Genomic DNA, 20,144 nt, shown 5'->3' on the forward strand with positions numbered 1-20,144 from the left:
TTCAAGAGGCTTTTTTCTTCATAACAATCCATTCATGAAGAGTCATTCTTTCATCTTTGTTTCTTGCAGGTTCACTATCATTTGTGCAAATGGTCCCTTTCAAGCAGCCCTACTTAGTGCTTTGTGATTGTATAATATCAGCCTTTCTGTGTCAAAAAATCTAAGCTTGTTATAGTGCTGTGGGGATTAATAATTTCCTTCAATTTTTTTTATGCAATTGGTTGTAAAATGAGTACCATAGTCAGTGTTCTCAAAGGAAATGATAAACCATGCAGAGTAAATCTAGGTCCAAGGGTGGAGGGCATGTATAGGAAGCGATGGGAGGCGGTGTTGCCTGGCTGCCAACTGTAGGCTTTTGGCTTAGGGAGCATTTTTAATGTGATTGTGTGTGTCTCAAGGTTGGTTGTTTTATTTTATTTTACTACTACTACTAATTATTATTCTTTAGCATCAGTTGATAGTGCTCTCAGCTTGTCCTCTGTCTATTGCATGATCATTACGGTTTTAAAAAATACACCAAAGAATTTAAACACTGACCATTTTATGATTAAGGAATTATTGTTATTTTTTGAGGTATGATAGTGATATTGTGGTTATGTTAAAAAATAAAGGTGTCTCTTAGAGATACATACCAAAATACTTAACGGATAAAACAATCTGCTGCATGAATTTGCTTTAAAATAATCCAGTGGAGGACAGGGGAAAATGGGGAGCTATGAAGATAAAACAAGATTGACCATATAGTGGTAATTATTAAAGCTTCATTTTTCTATTCTCTATACCTAAAAAATTTTTCAGGGTGATATCCTATCTAATAAAAGACAAACAGGGTAATTGACTGTACCTTCGCTACACTTCCCATTGGCGAATCTGGGCGATATGCAAATTAACTGCCAAGAAAGATGGTGGTTAATTTGCATATGTAGGTGCAATGATGGGAGGCAAAAGGGGAAGGACGGAAGAAGGATGATCAGAAACCCAGGCAGCAGGCGAGAGCTGGGGGGCAGGGCAAAGGCGGCTGTCCCTGGATTGGAGAACTGGGGCCGCCTTTGCCCGCCCCCCAGTAGGTGATCATGATCAGAAAGCCGGGCGCAGGCAAGGTGGCATGCCCGGGACCCAGGAGCCGCCTTGCCTGCGGCCCGTGATCCTGATCACGAAAGTCGAGGCATGCCTGAGGATTTTTTGTACAAGTCCCACAGTCTAGAAGCAGAGTCAGAATCAAGAAGTGGAGTCTTACCTCAGCGCTGGGGTGTTTAAAAGTATCTAAAAATAGCAATTCCATTGTGGAGTCCACCACCATGTTTGCCCCGACAGGAGGCATGCTGAGGACTTCCAGGGCAGCCCTATAACCTCCAGGCTGCGACAGCAGCTCTGGAGAGGGAAAAACTGCAGCACTTCCTGTGTCCGAAGTGCTAGCACCGCAAATCTTGACCCATCTCCAGCACAGCAGAGAAAGGCTGAGAGAGTAGAGGTGGTACGGTGGCTCCAGTGGTCCAAATCCTGTCATTGTCTGCATTACCTAGCCTTGGCGCCCTCCAGAGCAGTCTCAGTGCCAGTGCAGAGGAGGCTTTGGAAAGGGTGGTGGTGAGGAGAATGCTTCTGACTCTGGATACCCAGTGAAACTGCTGTCAGGAGCCTTTCTATGGCTGGCAGGAAAACGCAGCAATGAGTGAAGAATAATGTCTCAAAATGAAGAGGTTGTTTTTTTTTTTTTTTTTTTTTTCTCATCAGCAAAATGTGAATATTACCTAACCCACAGACTTTGCAAGAATTAATTGAAATAAAATTCCAGAAATCGTACAATGGCTGGGCTGAAGTAGATAGGTTGGTTGAGCATGAGCGTGATCCTGTGCATGGAAAGGTTGCAGGTTCGATTCTAGGTCAGGACACATACCTGGGTTTCAAGTTGGATCCCTGGTTGGGGCTCCTAAGAAAGGCAACTGCAGGGATGTTTCTTACATTGATGTTTCTCTCTCCCTATCCCTCTCCCTTCCACTCTCTCTAAAAATCAATGGAAAAATGAACTAATGCCATATCTACAAACGTGGATAATCTAAAAAAAAAAAGTGGGGGGGCCCTAACTGGTTTGGCTCAGTGGATAGATCATCAGCCTGCAGACTGAAGGGTTCCAGGATCAATTCTGGTCAAGGGCATGTACCTTGGTTGCAGGCACATTCCCAGTTGGGGGTGTGCAGGAGGCAGCTGATCGATGTTTCTCTCTCATTGATGTTCCTAACTATCCCTCTCCCTTCCTTTCCATTAAAAAAATCAATATATTTAGAAAAAAAAATAGGTAAAAGAGGTTGAATATGTACTGTATAATTTAAAGTATGTAAAAAGAAATATAACTTTTCTTTTTAAATATATTTTATTGATTTTTCACAGAGAGGAAGGGAGAGAGATAGAGAGTTAGAAACATTGATGATGAGAGAAACATCGATCAGCTGCCTCCTGCACATCTCCCACTGGGGATGCGCCCGCAACCCAGGTACATACCCTTGACCGGAATCGAACCTGGGACCTTTCAGTCTGCAGGCTGATGCTCTATCCACTGAGCCAAACCGGTTTCGGCAAGAAATATAACTTTTTAGGGGCATATATGTTATCTATACTAAAAAAAGGGTAATATGCTAATTAGATCAGACATCTTTCAGACATCCATCCAGACATCCTTCTGGACAAAGCCACTGTGTTGGGGGCCAAGGCAGAAGCTGTTACAGGCGATCAGGCTGGCAGAGGAGGGCACTTAGGGGCAACCAGGCTGCCAGGGGAGGGCAGTTAGGGGTGACCAGGCTGGCAGGCAGAGGAAGTTAGGGGTGATCAGGCAGGCAGGGGAGCAATTAGGGGTGATCCAGCTGGCAGGGCAGCAGTTGAGGTGATCAGGTCAGCAGACAGAGGTGCTTAGAGGTGATCAGGCAGGCAGGCAGAGAGGTTAGGGGTGATCAGGCAGAGGTGGTTAGGGGTGATCAGGCAGGCAGGGAAGCAGTTAGGGGCACCAGGCAGGCAGGCAGAGTGGTTAGGGGTGATCAGGCAGGTAAGCAGGTGAGCTGTTAGGAGCCAGCAGTCCTGGCTTTGGAGAGGGGTCCCGGATTGGAGATGGTGCAGGCTGGGCTGAGGGACCCCTCCTGTGCATGAATTTCGTGCACGGGGCCTCTAGTCCTATATAATAAAAGCTTAATATGCAAATTGTCCCCTTGGGCGGTAATTGACTGTGAGTTCCACTGCTCACTATGATGTGCACTGACCACCAGGGGGCGGCGCAGAACATGGCAGGCGTAGGCAATGGGGCGCTGGCAGTGGGCAGCAGTGGAGGCGCTGCCATCCCCAATGGGCCCTGATGACAGCCCCAATGACAGCAGGACTGCAGCAGGATGGTGGAGCAGGTGAGCGGGTAGCGCCAGGCCAAGGCGGGTGTGAGCAGGGGCCCGATCGTCCCGCTGATCGCCCTTGCAGATGCCGACCAGTGGCAGCAGCGGGGATTGAAGGGCAGGGCAAGTGGGTGGTGCCAGGCCAAGGCGGGGTGCCAGGCAGGGCTGCGGGCCTGTGAGGCTAGGGGCGCAAGCTAGGGCCCGATCTCCGCAGGCCACCCTGAGGGACCCCACCCGTGCATGAATTTTGTGCAGTGGGCCTCTAGTATTGCATAGTTCCTTTTGGTTTGATGTTTCACTGAAAATGCCTTCTTAATTTGACCTGATTCATACTGAGAATATATTAGAAGACACTACATTAAATATGACTTTATTTTAAAATGTCTTTATCACATGGACATTTGCTCTGTGTGCAGAAAGGGCAAAACCCTAGGGAATGGGTAGGGGGCAGACTCATAGTCTTACAGTCCTACCCCAGGTCACTGACTTCTGGGGCAGGACAGAGGTCAGCCAGAAGTGCGCAGGAATGAGCCAGGTAGGGATGGAGTGGGATCTAAAACAAGAGAAGGTATCTTGCTTAGAGCATGATTTGATTTAGCTCCCTGCCTCAAGACTTTCTTAACAGGCTTGGCAACCCTACGTACAGCTCATCTCATCTTGCTTGGTAATTTCCCTTTTCCCCATTCCTTAAAAATTCCTTTGCTTTCAGACACCTTATTAAAGCTACTCTCTTCTGGCTGTTAGAGTTAAGATTCTGTCAGCATTTTCTATTATACACCTCTCTCAGCTGACACTCTATTCCTAATTGGCACTGTTGTAGTGGAAGAAAAAAGACAAAAAGCTTACTTAATGCTGAGACCAGGCTAGGTTTTCAATCTGAACCAGGCATTTCTTGGATTAGTGTCTTTCTGTTTGTCCTTTCATTTACATGAATATCTTTTGTTTCCAGTTTGACTTCTCTGTTGTTTGCAACGCTGTCTCCTAACAACCAAAGGAAAGTAAGTCCTTTGCCAGGAGGGCTAGGGTCTTCACATAAATTTAAGAGTTTTCCAAATAGGCTAGCACTTATAGGAGAATAGTAACTCTGTGGAATATACCAGATGGAAGCATCCTTAGAAGTTATCTTGCTTACTCTCCTCATTTTATGGAGTTAAAAATCACCCAAGGTATTTGAATGAGTTTTCCAAGTCAGAAATCTATTTAGTACAATATAGCCTATTGACTTTCATTTAAAAACTGATTTAGCCATGACTATTTTTAAAATTTACTTTTAAAATAAGGATTCTCAATATGAGTTAATGTAAGGAATTAAAATATATAAAATCTTAAATATTTATTTTACCTTAAAATGTGCCAGATATACATCATTTGCCAGCCATTGGAATTTTATGACACCCATAATGTATCATCTTTGGTGCTGCTTTATTTAAAGGATTTGGAGTGAAACTTAAAGACATTTGTTTAGCAATCTGACTGCAAAGTTATACATTTTTACCCCGCCCGCCCCCCCCCCCCACACACTTAATCAGTATTGTAACTCAGAGCTAATTTGATAGCAGTATTTTTAGAAGCTCACCTTTGTTGAGTCTTTTCAAAGAATTCAAGCTGTTTCTATAGAAACAGTAAACCCCTCTCTTCACATTCTCACATTGCATCAGTTTCCTTAACATTTATTTAAATCATGGAGTTACAATTACAAGTACTCAGGCAGTGACAGGTTTAAGAACCAATATTATTGATTCTTGGTAAGCACAGCAACTAATGAAAGCAGAAGTATATGGGCATACCAAAGCATTACCTAGTTCCCAAGAGAGTGGTATTAGGCAGTTTGCAAAGGTAATGAAGCGTTAACCATCTGGCCAGATGTTAAGTGGTGGCCATTTAACAGATGATTTTTTTAAAATAGGCTTTTTCCTACTGATGTTATTTGGGGGTTGTGGCCTAATCCAGGAGGCCCTGTTGGTTCAAGCTTCCCTATCTCTTGGGATCCTTGCCATGTCCCTCACCCTGGTCCTAGGACCCACATCTCACATCAGGTGGACAACTTTGATGGAAGGCTATGGGATTAGCTCACACTTCCTGTTCTATGTAATCGCTCTCTCTCAAGCACCTGTGAATTTCAATTTTACATTTGAGGCTCATTTATGCATTTTTGGGGGGTCATATTTTATCTAGGAATTTCTATTTTTGTTTGGAGGAGAAGATTCACTCACATCAACTTAGTTCATTTGTCAGAGAAGTCCTCTAGAAGACCTTTCTCTTCTAAGTCATTGGTTCAAGAAGGAAGAGCTGTGATTCTTCCTGTGAAATGATGCAGGGATCTTTGTATGTTTGTTTTCAAGAAGGCAGGCATTGGTCTCCTGATGTAGGAGTCTTCTTTGCTTATATCCACCCACTATTGGAGGTATCTTTGTTCTTGCATGCTCCTCACCCCCACACGTTACTCCCAAGTTACCTTGGAAGCACTCCAAGTTATCATTGCTTTTTGTCTCCCTGGAAGCCAAGTTTTAATTCCACTTCCTATTATCCCATTACTCTGTCTCTTGGACATTTTTCCTTTGATATAGATCTGTCAGGCCCCTTTGTAAAAATGTAAAACTATTACATTCCCTTTACTCACCCTGGCACTAATGTCCTGACTTCAAATAAATGTCCTGAAGTTCTTTTGGCTGGCCTTTACGGAACACCACATTTTTAAGTTACCTTCCATCTACACTCTTCTTGTACTTTGTTTAAGATGTAAAATGAGGGCAAAGAATCACAGGGCTTAACTAATGGTCTGCAATTTCCTGCTGTCTCTATACCTTTTTTATGACATTAATTTATTGCCACTTCTCTGACCTGTGGAATTTCTTTTGGATAGAATAACTAGAATAACTAGGAGTTAAAATGAACTTTTAAAAAAATGCCAATTTGATTCAGTAGTCTTGTCAGAGTTCTCAGCATTGCCTCTTTGGGACAGCATACACTGTTGTATTCATTTTAACAACTGCTCTCTGTTAAAACAGGTATCTTAATTATTCATCTCCTTACCTGGAGGTTAGGGCTTTGATTGTTTCCTTTGTTTAGAAAAGAAGCATGTTCATTTAATGTACTTCAAGTCAAATTTCCCCCCATCTACTGATTCCTCTATTTTTCAATGTTCTCCAAGCAGATAATTATGGTACAAATACTAAGAAAAATATCCAGTTTGTGATTTATATTCTTGGTATTATCATTTGATGTTCCACTCTCTGAGTTTCTTAAAGTTGTTATGTATATCAGGTAGGTTTTTTGGATTGCAAGTAATAGAAACTGATTCTAATTCATTTAAGCACAATAGGAATTAATTGGAGATGCTTAGCAGCTCAGAAAATCAAGGGGAAGGCTTTAGAAAGTGGACATTGTGTTAAATCAGCTATTCCCACAATAATGTTTCACAATGAATCACCCCAAAGCTCAGGCACTTAACACAATGAGTATTTAGTCTTACTCTCAGGGGTCTTCAGGTTAACTGTGGTTCGGTGGGTCTAGGATGGGCTTGGTTGTTGTAACGGCCTTCTCAAGCTATCCATGTCCTAATCTTCATTACCTTATGTGGCAAAAGAGGCCTTACAGGTATGATTGAATTAAGATTCTTAAGATGGGTAGGTTATACTTACCTGGCAGGGGAGATACCATGATCACCAAGATGGGTAGGTTATTAATCATATGTGTTCTTATAAAAGAGAGGCAGGGGGACATTTGATATAGAAGGCAGAAGGCGATATGTGATAGCAATAGAAAGAGATTTGAAGATGTTTTGCTTCTGGCTCTGAAGATGGAGAAATGAGCCCTGAGCCAAGGAATGCAGTTCTAGAAACTGGAAATGGCAAGGAAACAAATTCTAAGAGCACCGCCCTCCTGACACCTTGGTTTGGGCCCCGTGAAATTGCTTTTGAGACTCCACAACTATAAGAGAATTCATTTTTGTTGTTTTAAGCTACCAGCTTAGAGGTGATGTGCTACAGCAGCCATGGAAGTGAATGCAGCTGGGTAGCACTGCTGTGGATTGCAGGTTGGCTGGGCTCAGTGCTGGGCTCTGAGTTGGGCTCGATGTACTGCATATCTGTCTGTCCTTCCTCAGGCTGAGGAAAAGGGAAGAGGCTTCCTGGGGCATGCTCTTCTTATAGAAAATCCCTGTAGTATAAATATCAAGCCAGGCCACACAAGCACATGTAACCTCTGTGCATCATGTAAGCTAATGTTCCTTTGAGCAAAGCATGTCACATGACCAAGCCCAACATCAGTGGGGCTGGGAGTTATACTCTGCCTACAGTGGAAGGCAGGGGTGGTTGGAGTAAATATTTGCTGAGCAATAATCCAATCCATCATAGGTAGGGATCAAATAAACTTATTGGCTGAACCACAGCCAAGGTGGTCCACATACAAGAGGAAGAGCCTGAAGTAGTCCCTAGATATTAGATACCACTGTTGGCCACTAGGCACAGGGTGCTGTCATTACCACTTAATGAACTTTAAGCTGTCTCCTGACTTTTTTTTCCCCCCCATACATTTTTATTGATTTCAGAGAGGAATGGAGGGAGAAAGAGAGATAGAAACATCAATGATGAGAGAGAATCATTGGCTGCCTCCTGCAAGCCCCACGCTGGGGATTGAACCCACAACCCGGGTATGTGCCCTGTGACCGGAATCGAACCTGGGACCCTTTATTCTGCAGGCCAACGTTGTATCCACTGAGCCAAACCGACTAGGGCTTTTTTTCTTTTTTATTAAAGCCATTTGATCTAGCCTGGCTGGTGTGACTCAGTGGTTGAATGTCGATCTATGAACCAGGAGGTCACGGTTTGATACCCGGTCAGGGCACATGCCTGGGTTGTGGCTTTTATCCCCAGTGGGGAATGTATAGGAAACAGCTAACCAAAGATTCTTCTAATCATTGATGTTTCTAGCTCTCTCTCCCTCTCCCTTTCTCTCTGAAATCAATAAAAATATATTAAAAAATAGTCATTTGATCTAGATTCAATGACCGAGGTACAGATATTTGATTGGCCAAGTGTAGCTTATGAGTTCAGGGATCGAAATTGTCTAGCCTTTTCAGCTTCCATATGGGGAGGGGGATCTGCCTACTGACAAATTTCATGCAGTGGCAGGACTCCCTCAATTTAAGAAGGGGATTTAGATGCTGGGCAGCAGGAAACAAAAAAAATCTTCCAAGGAGCATTGTGGAAAGAAAAAGGTTTGGGGCAAGTTCTTAAATGTTCTGAAACTTAGTTTCCCCATCTCTAACAAAGGGATAAAAATAACTGTAAAGCTTTTATGAACAACAGAATTCAAGTACTTGACACATTTGATGCTTAAAAAATGGCAGTCATTTTTTAAAGGAGACAACCTATTTTTTCGGACCTCATTTTTTCATGAGGAAATTTTCATTTCATTGCCCAGAAAGGAACAGTATTTATGGCTCTGTGGGTACTTGTCAGCATAGATAGCCAGATCCTCTTATCTATCTCCATTCTCTGTCCATCTTTATTTTTCCAGGGGTGTTTTACCTTTTGACTTAGGGGTTCAGAGCTGGACACCCCTGCCTATATTCTTCTGGGTGAGGTTTGGATGGTGAGTGTTGCTCTTCTCCTGTGGGCTACTCTTCCTTATTCTCTTGGCCTGTGCTTTGTACATTCATGTTTTCCTTCCCTATCTGTATGTGGTAAGTTTGTCCCTGCAGTAAGACTCGTTGTTGTAAAGGGTACATGGGTTTATCCTGTAAGGAAAGTGTTAGGTAAACAACATGGGGGCAGGTCTAGGCACAGCCTTGAATCTGGCACTACCAGCAATTAAGCTGATATTTTGATATCTTGTTGGCTGCTCTGTCCGTTTATCAACTGATTCCAAATTCATAGTATGAAGGTGTATAACTGGCAATGTCAGACTCTTCAATGTTATTTTAAAGTGAGTCAAACACAAAGCTTAAAGTAGAGAGTTGGTATCCCAAACTATCAGTTCTAGTCCTATCTTACTGGACTAGTTTCATGTCCTATAAAATGGTTTATTTTTACATACATAAGTGGCTGAAATCCAATGTCAAAAATAACCTGAGAAGGCAAATGACAAATAGTTTAGCAGTAACCACAGTAAAGAGCAACCTAAAGTGTTTATAGTCATCTGAGCTGGCTCAGACAAGCAGTCCATGGAAGTAACATATAATTGGGAGCCAGGGCAGATCTGTCACCAGTTTGTTCAAATTTCTTTACTTTTGGTCCATATGGGTGGCATGTTTTGTGGTAAATGCACAGGATGCCGAGCTGATCACATCATAGTCCTTGCCATCTGGTGTAAGGATGCTCACAGAAAGTAGTCCAGGGTGGCAAGTTGGAGTCTTTTCAAAGTAATAATAGCTTTTTCTTTTCAGAGAAGCAGGAGTATGGATAGAAGAACTATCAAGGCTAAGTAATTCTTTACTTTCCCATTCTGACCTGGATCATACCCCTTTTCAGGCCTGACCTTCCTGGGTAAGCACTACTTTCCTATCTTTTTGGACAGGATGAAAGTTATAAAAGCTCTTCTTGAATGATACTTCCTTTGTAATTCAGAGAAATGATGCTTGAAAATAGTTGCTCAGTTGTGTACATAGTCAGGTACACATGTTTTAAAATGAAATTTTTCCAAAGTGAATCCTATGCATCGAAGCAAAGATGTGACCCAAGAATAAAGACATATGATGAAAGGAAATGAAACCTTTATACAAATGACAACCACATATAGATAGGGTTATTTAAGAATGCCATGCATGTCAGATTTTTTACTTGCCCAGCATCCATTTTTCAGTCTTGTGATATCAGCATACTGATCTTTCTTGGGTAGAACCATCTCTTGTTCTATGAGGTTTGGGTGGGACTGACTCTACTTTCTAGATTTTGAGAATTGCCATGTGTCCCAAGTTGATACAACAAGATAAAATCCTAAGCATTTTGATAGTCCAACTGGAGGACCTATGTGTGATTAGAGGGGAGACACTGCCTGAGAATGGAACCATAGAGATAAGCAAAAATCAAAAGATGAAGAGAATAATAACCAACTACTAACAACAAATATGAGTCCCTGGACTCACCCTTGCCTGGATCCCTGATGCGACGGGACTTTTCAGTTGAACCGATAAATTTCCTCTTTTTACTTAAGTTTGGGTTTGATTTTTAAAAATTTATTTTATTTTATTTCTTTATTTATTTTTTTTTACAAATGAAGGAGCTCCTACTCACATAAAATGTCAATAGCAGATAAGAAAAATAGAGGCAGCATGAAATAGCAAGTAGAAAGAGGACAGACCTAGGGCTTTAGCCCTAGTTTAAACACTAAATTTCTTGGCCTTCTTTACTTTTGAAATAAAACTGAAGTTTTAAAAATATTATCTATTTTGTTGGGGATTTAAAGATCACATGGCTATGCAGTTAGTTCTAACATAGTCCTGCAGTGGGGCAGCTGACCTATATTCTCCTTCTAGGGCTTTGTTCACAAGATTTTTTCTCTGGGATTAGCAGCCTTTTATGTTATTGGATTGACATTCTCCACAACCTTTGGAAATCGCATGGATAAAATGGTATTGATTGGGGACCATTAATGAATGTTTCTCCTATGCCATGGCAGAGAAAACAGTTAGTATTAGATATAAGAGGGGGGTATTAGAAAACTGACCCACTTTTTAAATACATTAAACAGAGGATTGATGCATTAAATATTTTTACCACCTATTCTATTCTTTGAGAAAGTTTTTAAAGAGGATTTAAGTCAGTTATTTGTTAGATTCACAGTGCCTTCCTTAGTAGTGTGCCTGATAACATAATGAGTACTCAATAAATATTTAATAAATGGTTAAATATTTGGGGTAATTTCTGTTTATATTACAAAGGCATTCATTTAAATTCATTAATACTTTCAAGAGAAGCATATTTCTAGAAGTCTATTCTTTTTGTTATCATTAAAGAATGTTTAAAAGTAGTATTTTCTTATTTAAGTTAACAATAAGAAATAAAAATTTATGTCTGATGTCTCTTGCATTATTTTTTAAAAATATAGTTTCCTTAAGGACTTTATAGTTTTCTGTAAAATTCTGTATTTTGCCTCTTATTACTTTTCGCAAATTTGTTTGACTTACTTTCCATGTTCCTTTAAAAGATTAACTTCCTCCTTCCTAAATAAATCAATATTATTCGTGTTGAAATTGTGTTTCCTTAAATGTTAACATATTCTTCCCCTTTCCATCTGATTTGCCATGCTACCTCCTTCACTGCACACAGAATCTGAAATAGATTTAGATGTAATTGGGTGACAGATTATTAAATAACCAGCCTCTCAACTTAGTCCTGTCAAGTTTCCAGAGGCACACACATTTCCTCGTCTGCCTACCACTGCAGAGCACTTCTCCCCACTGAAGTTAACTGAATGGAAATTTGTTCATAACCTGAATTTATTCAATGGGAGAACTCACTTATTTATACTCTTTCTTTGAAGTCCTTTTTCAGTCCCAAATTGGATTTATAATTGGTTTCCTATTTTCAGCTATTTATTTTTTTATTTCCCCATCCTCCCTCACACACACTGGCTTTGAATCTCTTTGACTATTTCATTATTACTAAATGCGTTGCCTTTCATTCTTCCTTCTTTTCCTCTTCCCTTCCATCCTCCTTCCTTTTTCTTCTTTTTAAAATTTTTTATTTGAATAAATGCTTTGAAATAGACTTACCAATAGAATACCTCATTCTGGAAATTTTTGGTCACTCACTGGGATCCATGCATAAGGGCTCCATTTCTACCTTTTGCTTCTGTTATTTTCTTTTTTCTCCTTTAATTTATGTAGCTTTAGACCTCTGACTTTTATTTTTGTCTTTTTCACAAGAAATAGTAGTAAAATAGCAGCATGATCTAGCCTTCAATTGGCAAGGCTATGAGATTACTGGCCTGTGTCCACAGCTAGCTCTGAGATGTATATTTCCTGGCAGCTGATTTGGATGTTGAGCAGAAAGAGAGGAAGAGAGGGAATTTAGTTCAGTGTCCCTGCCCCCCCCCCCCAATATATTTTTATTTATTTCAGAGAGTAAGGAAGAGGGACAGAGAGTTAGAAACATCAATGATGAGAGAGAATCATTGATCGGCTGCCTCCTGCATGCCCCCTACTGGGGATCAAGCCCGCAACCTGGGCACATGCCCTGGACTAGAATTGAACCTGGGATCCTTCAGTCCGCAGGCTGATGCTCTATCCATTGAGCCAAACCAGCTAGGACTAGTTTAGTGTTTTATAGCAGAGGTTCTGGTTACAAATTGCCTAGGTGGAATTCTGGCTTTGCCATTTACCAGTGTGTGATTTTAGGTAAGTTACTTAAGTGTGTATAATTCTATAATGCATCATCTGTAGATTGCATTGTGTATTCCTCCAAAGTCCAGGCTCCCTTTGTCACCATATATTTGAACCCCTTTACCCATTTCTATCTCCCCTATCCCCTTCACCTCCTTTGACCACCATATTGTTTTCTGTGTCTATGAGTTTTTGTTTGTCTTGTTTGTTACTTTTAGGTTTATATCACACATATGAGTGAAATCATATGGTTCTTGACTTTTTTGGTCTAATTTATCTTTTTTTTTAGCATGATATTCTTAAGATTCATCCATGTTGCCACAAATGGCAAATTTTATCTTTTTTTATGGCTAAGTAGTATTTCATTGTAGATATGCACCACATCTTCTTTATCCAATCATCTGTGATTGGATTGTTTCCATGTCTTAGCCACCATGAATGAAGATGCAATGAACAGAGGGGAACATATATCTTTAAAAATAAATGTTTTTATAATTTTTGAGTAGTTACCCAGAAGAGCAGTTGCTAGGTCATATGGTAACTCTATTCTTAATTTTTTGAGGAGCCTTTGTACTCTTTTCCTATGTGGCGGTATTAATTTACCTTCCCACCAGCAGTGAATGAAAGTTCCATCTTCTCTCCAACCTCTCAAACACTTCCTATCATTACTAGAGGATTACACAAGTGGGATGCCTCCATTGCTAGTGGGAGTGGGTTTTTTTTTGGGGGGGGAGGGTTGTTTCTAGAATGAGCACTTCCAGAGGCCTCAATGGGAGGATGAGATGTGGTAAAAGGCTGAATTTTCATGGAGTTATATTTCTTGGTTTGTAAAGTCAGATGTCCTTTAACCCAGTCCTGAAAATGTGCAACTGGGTCTTTAGTAGGGCTAGAAGCAAAGCCAGTGTCCAGAGTTTCTGTTCCATGGTGGAATTAAATCTGTATAGCATTAGGCTAATTATAGTCCATTAGTCCATTGTGTGGGTCCCACATGACTGTGAGCCACATGGGCGAATGCGGCGGGGGGGGGGGTGCTCCCTGCAACAGAGGAGTATAGGAGATGAGAGAGAGAGAGAGAGAGAGAGAGAGAGAGAGAGAGAGAGAGAGAGAGAGAGAGAGAATGAGTTTTTGTTCAGGAGTTTAAATATTAAATCTTCCCATGCTTGTTCTGGCCACTGACTTGTTCCCAGGTGTGACTGACAGGTAAGCACTTTCCCACATCACCCAGACTTTACTGGGCATGTGTCTATTGTCCAGTCCCTTCCCCCAGTGATCTGTGGGGAACAGACTTAGAGAATGTTAACTGTAGCTTCCTGGCAAAGCTTTATAAACGGCATGCCTATTATGTAGTTTTCCCTTTACTCCTTTCCTGTTAAATAACCAGGTTATTATAATGGTATCATTATTACTTTTCTTTTTTAAAATAACCATTCTAACCCGTGCAAGGTGGTATCTCATTGAGGTTTTGACTTGCATTTCCCTAATAGCTAGTGAAGTTGAGCATCTTTTCATGTATCTGTAGGCCAATGGAAAGTCATATGCAAAAGAATGAAACTAGAATATTACTTGTTCCCATATGTAAAAATTAACTCAAAATGGATCAAAGACCTAAATATAAGACCTGAAATAATAAATTACATAGAAGAAAATGTAGGTACTAAAATTAATGGACCTTAGCTTTAGAAAAGATTTTTATGAATTTGACTCGAAAGGCAAGAGCAGTAAAGGCAAAAATAAATGAGTGTGACTATATCAAACTAAAAAGCTTCTGCACAGCAAAAGAAACCACCAGCTAAACTAAAAAGCAACCATCTTAATGGGAAAAGATGTTTGCAAACAACTCTGATAAAGAGTTGATATCCAAAATATATAAAGAACTCATACAATGCAACACCAAACAAAAAATCCAATGAAAAAATGGGCAGAGGACTGAACAGACAATTCTGTAATTTGAAATGTTGGTAGATAATGCCAAATTTATAATTACCAGTTTTAATGGTTATATAATACTAGAGGCCCAGGTGCATGAAATTCGTGCACTGTGGGGAGGGGGAGATTTTCCTCAGCCCAGCCTTCACACTCTCCAATATAGGACCCCTCGGGGGATGTCCTAAACCAGCAGTCGGACATGCCTCTCACAATCCAGGACTGCTGACTCCCAACTGCTTACCTGCCTGCCTGATTGCCCCTAACCACTTCTGCCTGCCAGCCTGATCACCCTCTAACCACTCCCCTGCCAGCCTGATCAATGCGTAACTGCTCCCCTTCCGGTCTAGTAGCCCCTAACTGTCCTCCCCTGCTGGCCTGATCACCAACAATTGCCCTCCCCTGCTGGCCATCTTGTGGCTGTGGGCACCACCATCTTTGAGGGTGTGACCATCAATTAGCATATTCTCTCCTTATTGGCTGTGCATGCCACCATCTTTGAGGGTGGGGCAGTCAATTAGTATATTCCCGCCTTATTGGCTATGGACGCCACCATCTTTGCGACTGTATGAGGGTCAATTAGCATATTCCCTCTTTATTAGATAGGATTCTCATACATGGATGTAATTTGATTTGCTTAATCATTTCTTCAGAATTGGACATTTACATTGTCAAAAGTTTTCCCCAATGATGAATAATGCTGCCTGAATATTTTCATGAGGGTATCTTTGTCAGCATTACCTTATGATTAATTTTCATAAAGTAAATTAGTTGTCATAACACATGAACATTTTAAAGACTCTTCAGTCATTTAGCTAAATTGTTTTTTCAAAAGTGTGTCAGTTTACACATCTGGTATGTGCAAACTTTTGAACTTGAGATAGGGCTAAAAGGTTGCTTTAAAATGTTATGTTTGGTTCTCAATTTCCTATATCTAAGGTTAATAATACGTTGTAAAAAGGGGCCAGCATTTGGCCAGAAAGTGATAAATACTTTTCAAATGATTCATATATTACTGAAAATTCTCTAGAATTTCCATGAAGAATGTCCTCTGTTGTTGTTTGGCAGTCACTTCCTATTGCTACTACACTTAGAAGGTCTGCATGTATTAATGGGGGTCAGGTGAGTTGCCCTGGAATGCTTTTATCATATGTGAATATGAAATAGAAAATTCTCAGCTCTGGAAATATTCTGTTTCTGTAGAGAAAAAGAAGTGGTAGAAATGATTCCTAACACTATCCCCATCTTCAAAACTGAATTCCAAAATGTTTGGAGCTATCTTTTATTGTGTCATAATTTTTCTCACCCTTCAGGTTAAAATAATATTCTGAGACAACTGAATCTTTTGAGAGAAATGTTTTCAGTTCAGGCCATAAATAAATAGAGGACTAACTTTTTGACTCTCTTTCCTTTTATCTTGAAGATCACTCATTTGTCATTCAGTCCCTGTTGCTGTTATGGTTAATTTTATTTGATTTGGGTGTGTATTTGTGTTTAATTTCATAATTAGGTTTTTAGCTCCTTGAACACAGCAATTATTTCTTGTATATCTTTGTATCCCTTATTAGTGTTAAGAAGTACTTTCACTACAGTGGATTCTTCATTCATTTACGTGTTCAATACAGTTTGTCACACATATTCTGTAATACACACTGTGCTCTTTCTGGAGATTCTATGCGAAGACATAAGCTCAGTGCTCCTCAAATAATATAATTCCCTATATTTTTCAAGCTTCTGTTATAGTTGGACCATGTGATTAGTTGTGACTAGTGGACAGTGAACATTTAACTGGGCTAAGACAGTTAAGAGTTGGTCTGCCACCACAATCTCTCTCTTACCCTTATGTGGCAACCTTGGATGCCAAATATTGAGATGATGGCTCAGAAGATTGAGTCTCAGTCCCTCAGTCACCGGATGGAGGAGAGTTAGAAGTCCCCACAATACACATCAGAATCTGTGTGAGTGAAAAATAACCTTTTGTTGCTTTAAACCACTGTGATTTGTTTTTACAGTGAAACTTATTCTATCTTGAGACATTGCCCTAAAGCAGCTCATAGTGAAGTAAGTCATACATAGTCTATGTATGGTTGACTTTTGAGTATGTGGCTGGGAAATAGAGTGATCTGTAGACTTTGAGCTTATAAGTAGAATAAGAATTCAATGATTGGTTTCTTTGGATTTTGGATTCTTTTAAAAATTATTTTTCAATTATAGTTGACATGCATAAACTCTTATTTAACAATCTGCTAGTATGAGGAAAAACGTAACTTCCCGGAGCTGTAATTTCCTCACTTGTAAATGAGAGTGCTGGCCATTTTTTCCGCTCTAACTCCATCTCTGGTTTGTAAGCAACTATGAGTGTAGAAGAAATAGAGACCATAGAACATTCATATTTTTATAAAAAGAGGTACCTTTTGTGATTTATTGGTTAGGCTCTCACAATACTACTCCAAAGTAGCAGATGGAGGCAAGGCAAACCATTATCTTCTAACTCTCTCATTCTGTCTTCATAGAAGCCATGAAAATTTGTTGCAACACATTCATTACTATAAACAAAGATACCTTTTCTTTAGAAAGAGTATACACACAACACTGTCAAATGCCTATTCAACCTTCCATGTTAGGTATTGTATCTGAGGGCAGTCTCTTCTTGAACATCTTTCTATTCCCTTATGCAAAGAAAGTTATCCTCTACCTTCTACATGCTATCTCTAAATTCCAGATACACTTCCATTATTTCACTTATTACATGGTATTTTATTATTATTTTTTTAAAAAGCTATTTCTGCTCTACTTGACTGCACACTCCACAAAGAAAGGGCTTTTCTCCATTATATTCTGAGGGTCTAACCCAGAGCCCAGTACCCTGTAGTCACATAATCGTTCTGAAATAACTGAATGACGAACAAGTGAATATTCATTGTTACCCAACATTTCCTGGTAATCTGGATTTGGAAATGCTAGTATTCCAGTTAATTTGCTGTTACCATAATCCCCTCCCCACCACCATTTTTTCTTTTAAGAGATGGACCATTTCTAGGTGACCTGCCATGTAGTTAAATTACCAAAATCATGTTTTAGCTCTGGCTTCTTAGCTTGCTTTGCAAGGGAATTAGGATGTTTAATGCATACGTGTTGGTAAAGAGCTTGGGATCTGCTCAGGAAAGTCACTTTAGATTGCCTAAGTGCTAGTATCATAATATTTATTTAGAAATGATGAATAGAATTCTTAAAATAGTCTTGCTCATTATGGTATCACTGAAAGCATGCTGTACTGAATCCCATTTGTCTTGGGTATAGGATTTCTGGAAGATGAATGAAAAGAGGAAATTAATGGATTTTGGATTGTATTGTATAAGAAAGAACAATTTCAATATTGGTCCCTTTTCTTAAAGTGACAAATGCTAGAAAAATGCCTTTAGCTACACCTACGTGGGCCTGGTAATTACAAGTCTGATCAATGGGCAAATGCCATATGTTGCCAGATGGAGAGTATGAAACCACCTGTGCCTTGAAGTCTGTTCTGGAAGGGTCATCTCTATCTAGAGTCCTAAAAGTTAGTATACCATTTATGGTCACACCCATTCACTGGGAGAAAAGAGGCTTCATTCTTGTGGTGTGTGGAGTTTGACAGCCTTGGTATTTATGTCAGACAAACACATCTTCAAAGCTGAGGAAAGATTTGGTGGTCAGAGCAAAAGCTGGCTGAGGTGGAACAGTCACCTTCATTTGGGAGAATTTGGACAGTGTGACTCAGGGAGACAGCTAGAGGGAGGGAAGTGACTCCATCTGATAGGGCTAAAAGTTCTCTGAAGTGTGTTTCAAACAGCTAGTCTAAAATACTCTCTTCTCCCTGCAGACAATGAAAAAGGTAGGGGATACACATCTCTTCTTATACCCACTTTTTTTTTGCACTGTCTTCTGCTTACTCAGTTTTCTCTTCAAAGGTTCTCTTGATATCAGTTTAAATTTCATTTTACTTCTGTGAAAGTATATAGAGTTTCTTGCCAAGTGCCCCCAAAAGACCTGCCCTCTCCCAATTTGAAGGAATGAATACTCCAAAACAGAGTATTAGAGTATGGTCTAATTTTTGCTCTAGGAGAGTACTCACCACTGTCATCATCCACAAACTCCCCATTGTATGTAATAACGATAGTTACAATAATAGTAAAATTAATGAAGGTTTAATTAGAGGTTCTAACACTGGGAACATTCAGAGGACTTTCATAGTTAACATGTAGGAGAGGCAAGATAATGTTAAGTACTTTTCTCAGAAAGACAGGTTTTGATGAGCATCAGTTCCTCTGAGCAGAGCAAAGGAAATTTTTCCACCAAAAGTGAGAGTGGGAGGTAAGTATGGGTGTGGATGCAGACACAGTTGTCATGGTTGCATGTAAAGTGTATATTAGAGATGGAGACTAGGAAATGATTTCAGCTGGATGACATTGACATTATTCTCTCCAAAGTAGAAGTATGGGTGAAAGTGGGGGCTTAAAGAGTATGGTTATTACTCAGACTAGTCGGTAGGTTATCAAATGTCTTTCAATTACAACAAATGCAAATTTCAATAAATTACAAAACTTAATTTTAGTCCCCATCGTTATTATGATAAATCCTCTGTGTCGGTGACTTCAGCAGTCAGTGTGTATGCTTTGTAGAAGGGCTGAGAACTGGCTGAAATTGAGATGTCATTTTGAAAGCAACATTTAATGTAGGATTGGGATGCGTGAGCCCTAATATTGGAAAGTTGTGGACAAAGACCTCCTGGGCCTCAGGAATTCTCATTAACTCTAAGAAGCCAGAGGAAGACAGGAGAGGTTGATACTTTCTATTGCCGCACATCACTCTTCTGTCTCCAATTATTCCATAAGAATTGAGCAGGGCACCCATTTTGCACACTTCATAGAATTTCAGGGATGATTGCATTGGAATGAAACAATTTTTTACTTTTTAATTTTGTTGCATTTTCTCTCTTGGGAAGATTAACATTGAAAGGATTCTTTGTACATAGCTTATCTGTTCATGATTTTAGCAATTTGTCTGAATTTCTATTCTGAATTCAACTTTTACTCTTTAGAAACTTTACATGTCATGTTAAAAAAAACCCTTCTCTTTTTTATAGCCATAAAAAGAGCAAAAGTAGATATTGCTATTCAGTAAGGAGTGGGTATCATTAGCTTAGCATATCAGAAATCCTTCCTTCTGAAATGATATAAAAATTACAGTAGTTAGCAAAGAAGTCCATTGTTGTAATCATTTCATTGCAAAAGAGAATTTGAACTTTTACTATCTTACTTGTCTTTTTCTAATGTGCTAAGCAGGAACAGTTTAGTGGCATTATGTATAAAAGCTCATTTTTCTTACTAAACCAGTAGCATGGCCTTCTGGGAAATGAGGCAAATTAAAACTTATGGGGACTGGGCTCTTTCAACCTCTACTACTACCTGACCTTGGTAATACTGTTTACTTTCTCTGAGCCTCAAGTTCCCCATTTATAAAGTTGGACTCATAATGATCTTGCATTTACA

Source organism: Myotis myotis, unplaced genomic scaffold, assembly GCF_014108235.1.
Source record: "Myotis myotis isolate mMyoMyo1 unplaced genomic scaffold, mMyoMyo1.p scaffold_m19_p_1, whole genome shotgun sequence".
Taxonomy (NCBI): Eukaryota; Metazoa; Chordata; class Mammalia; order Chiroptera; family Vespertilionidae; genus Myotis; species Myotis myotis.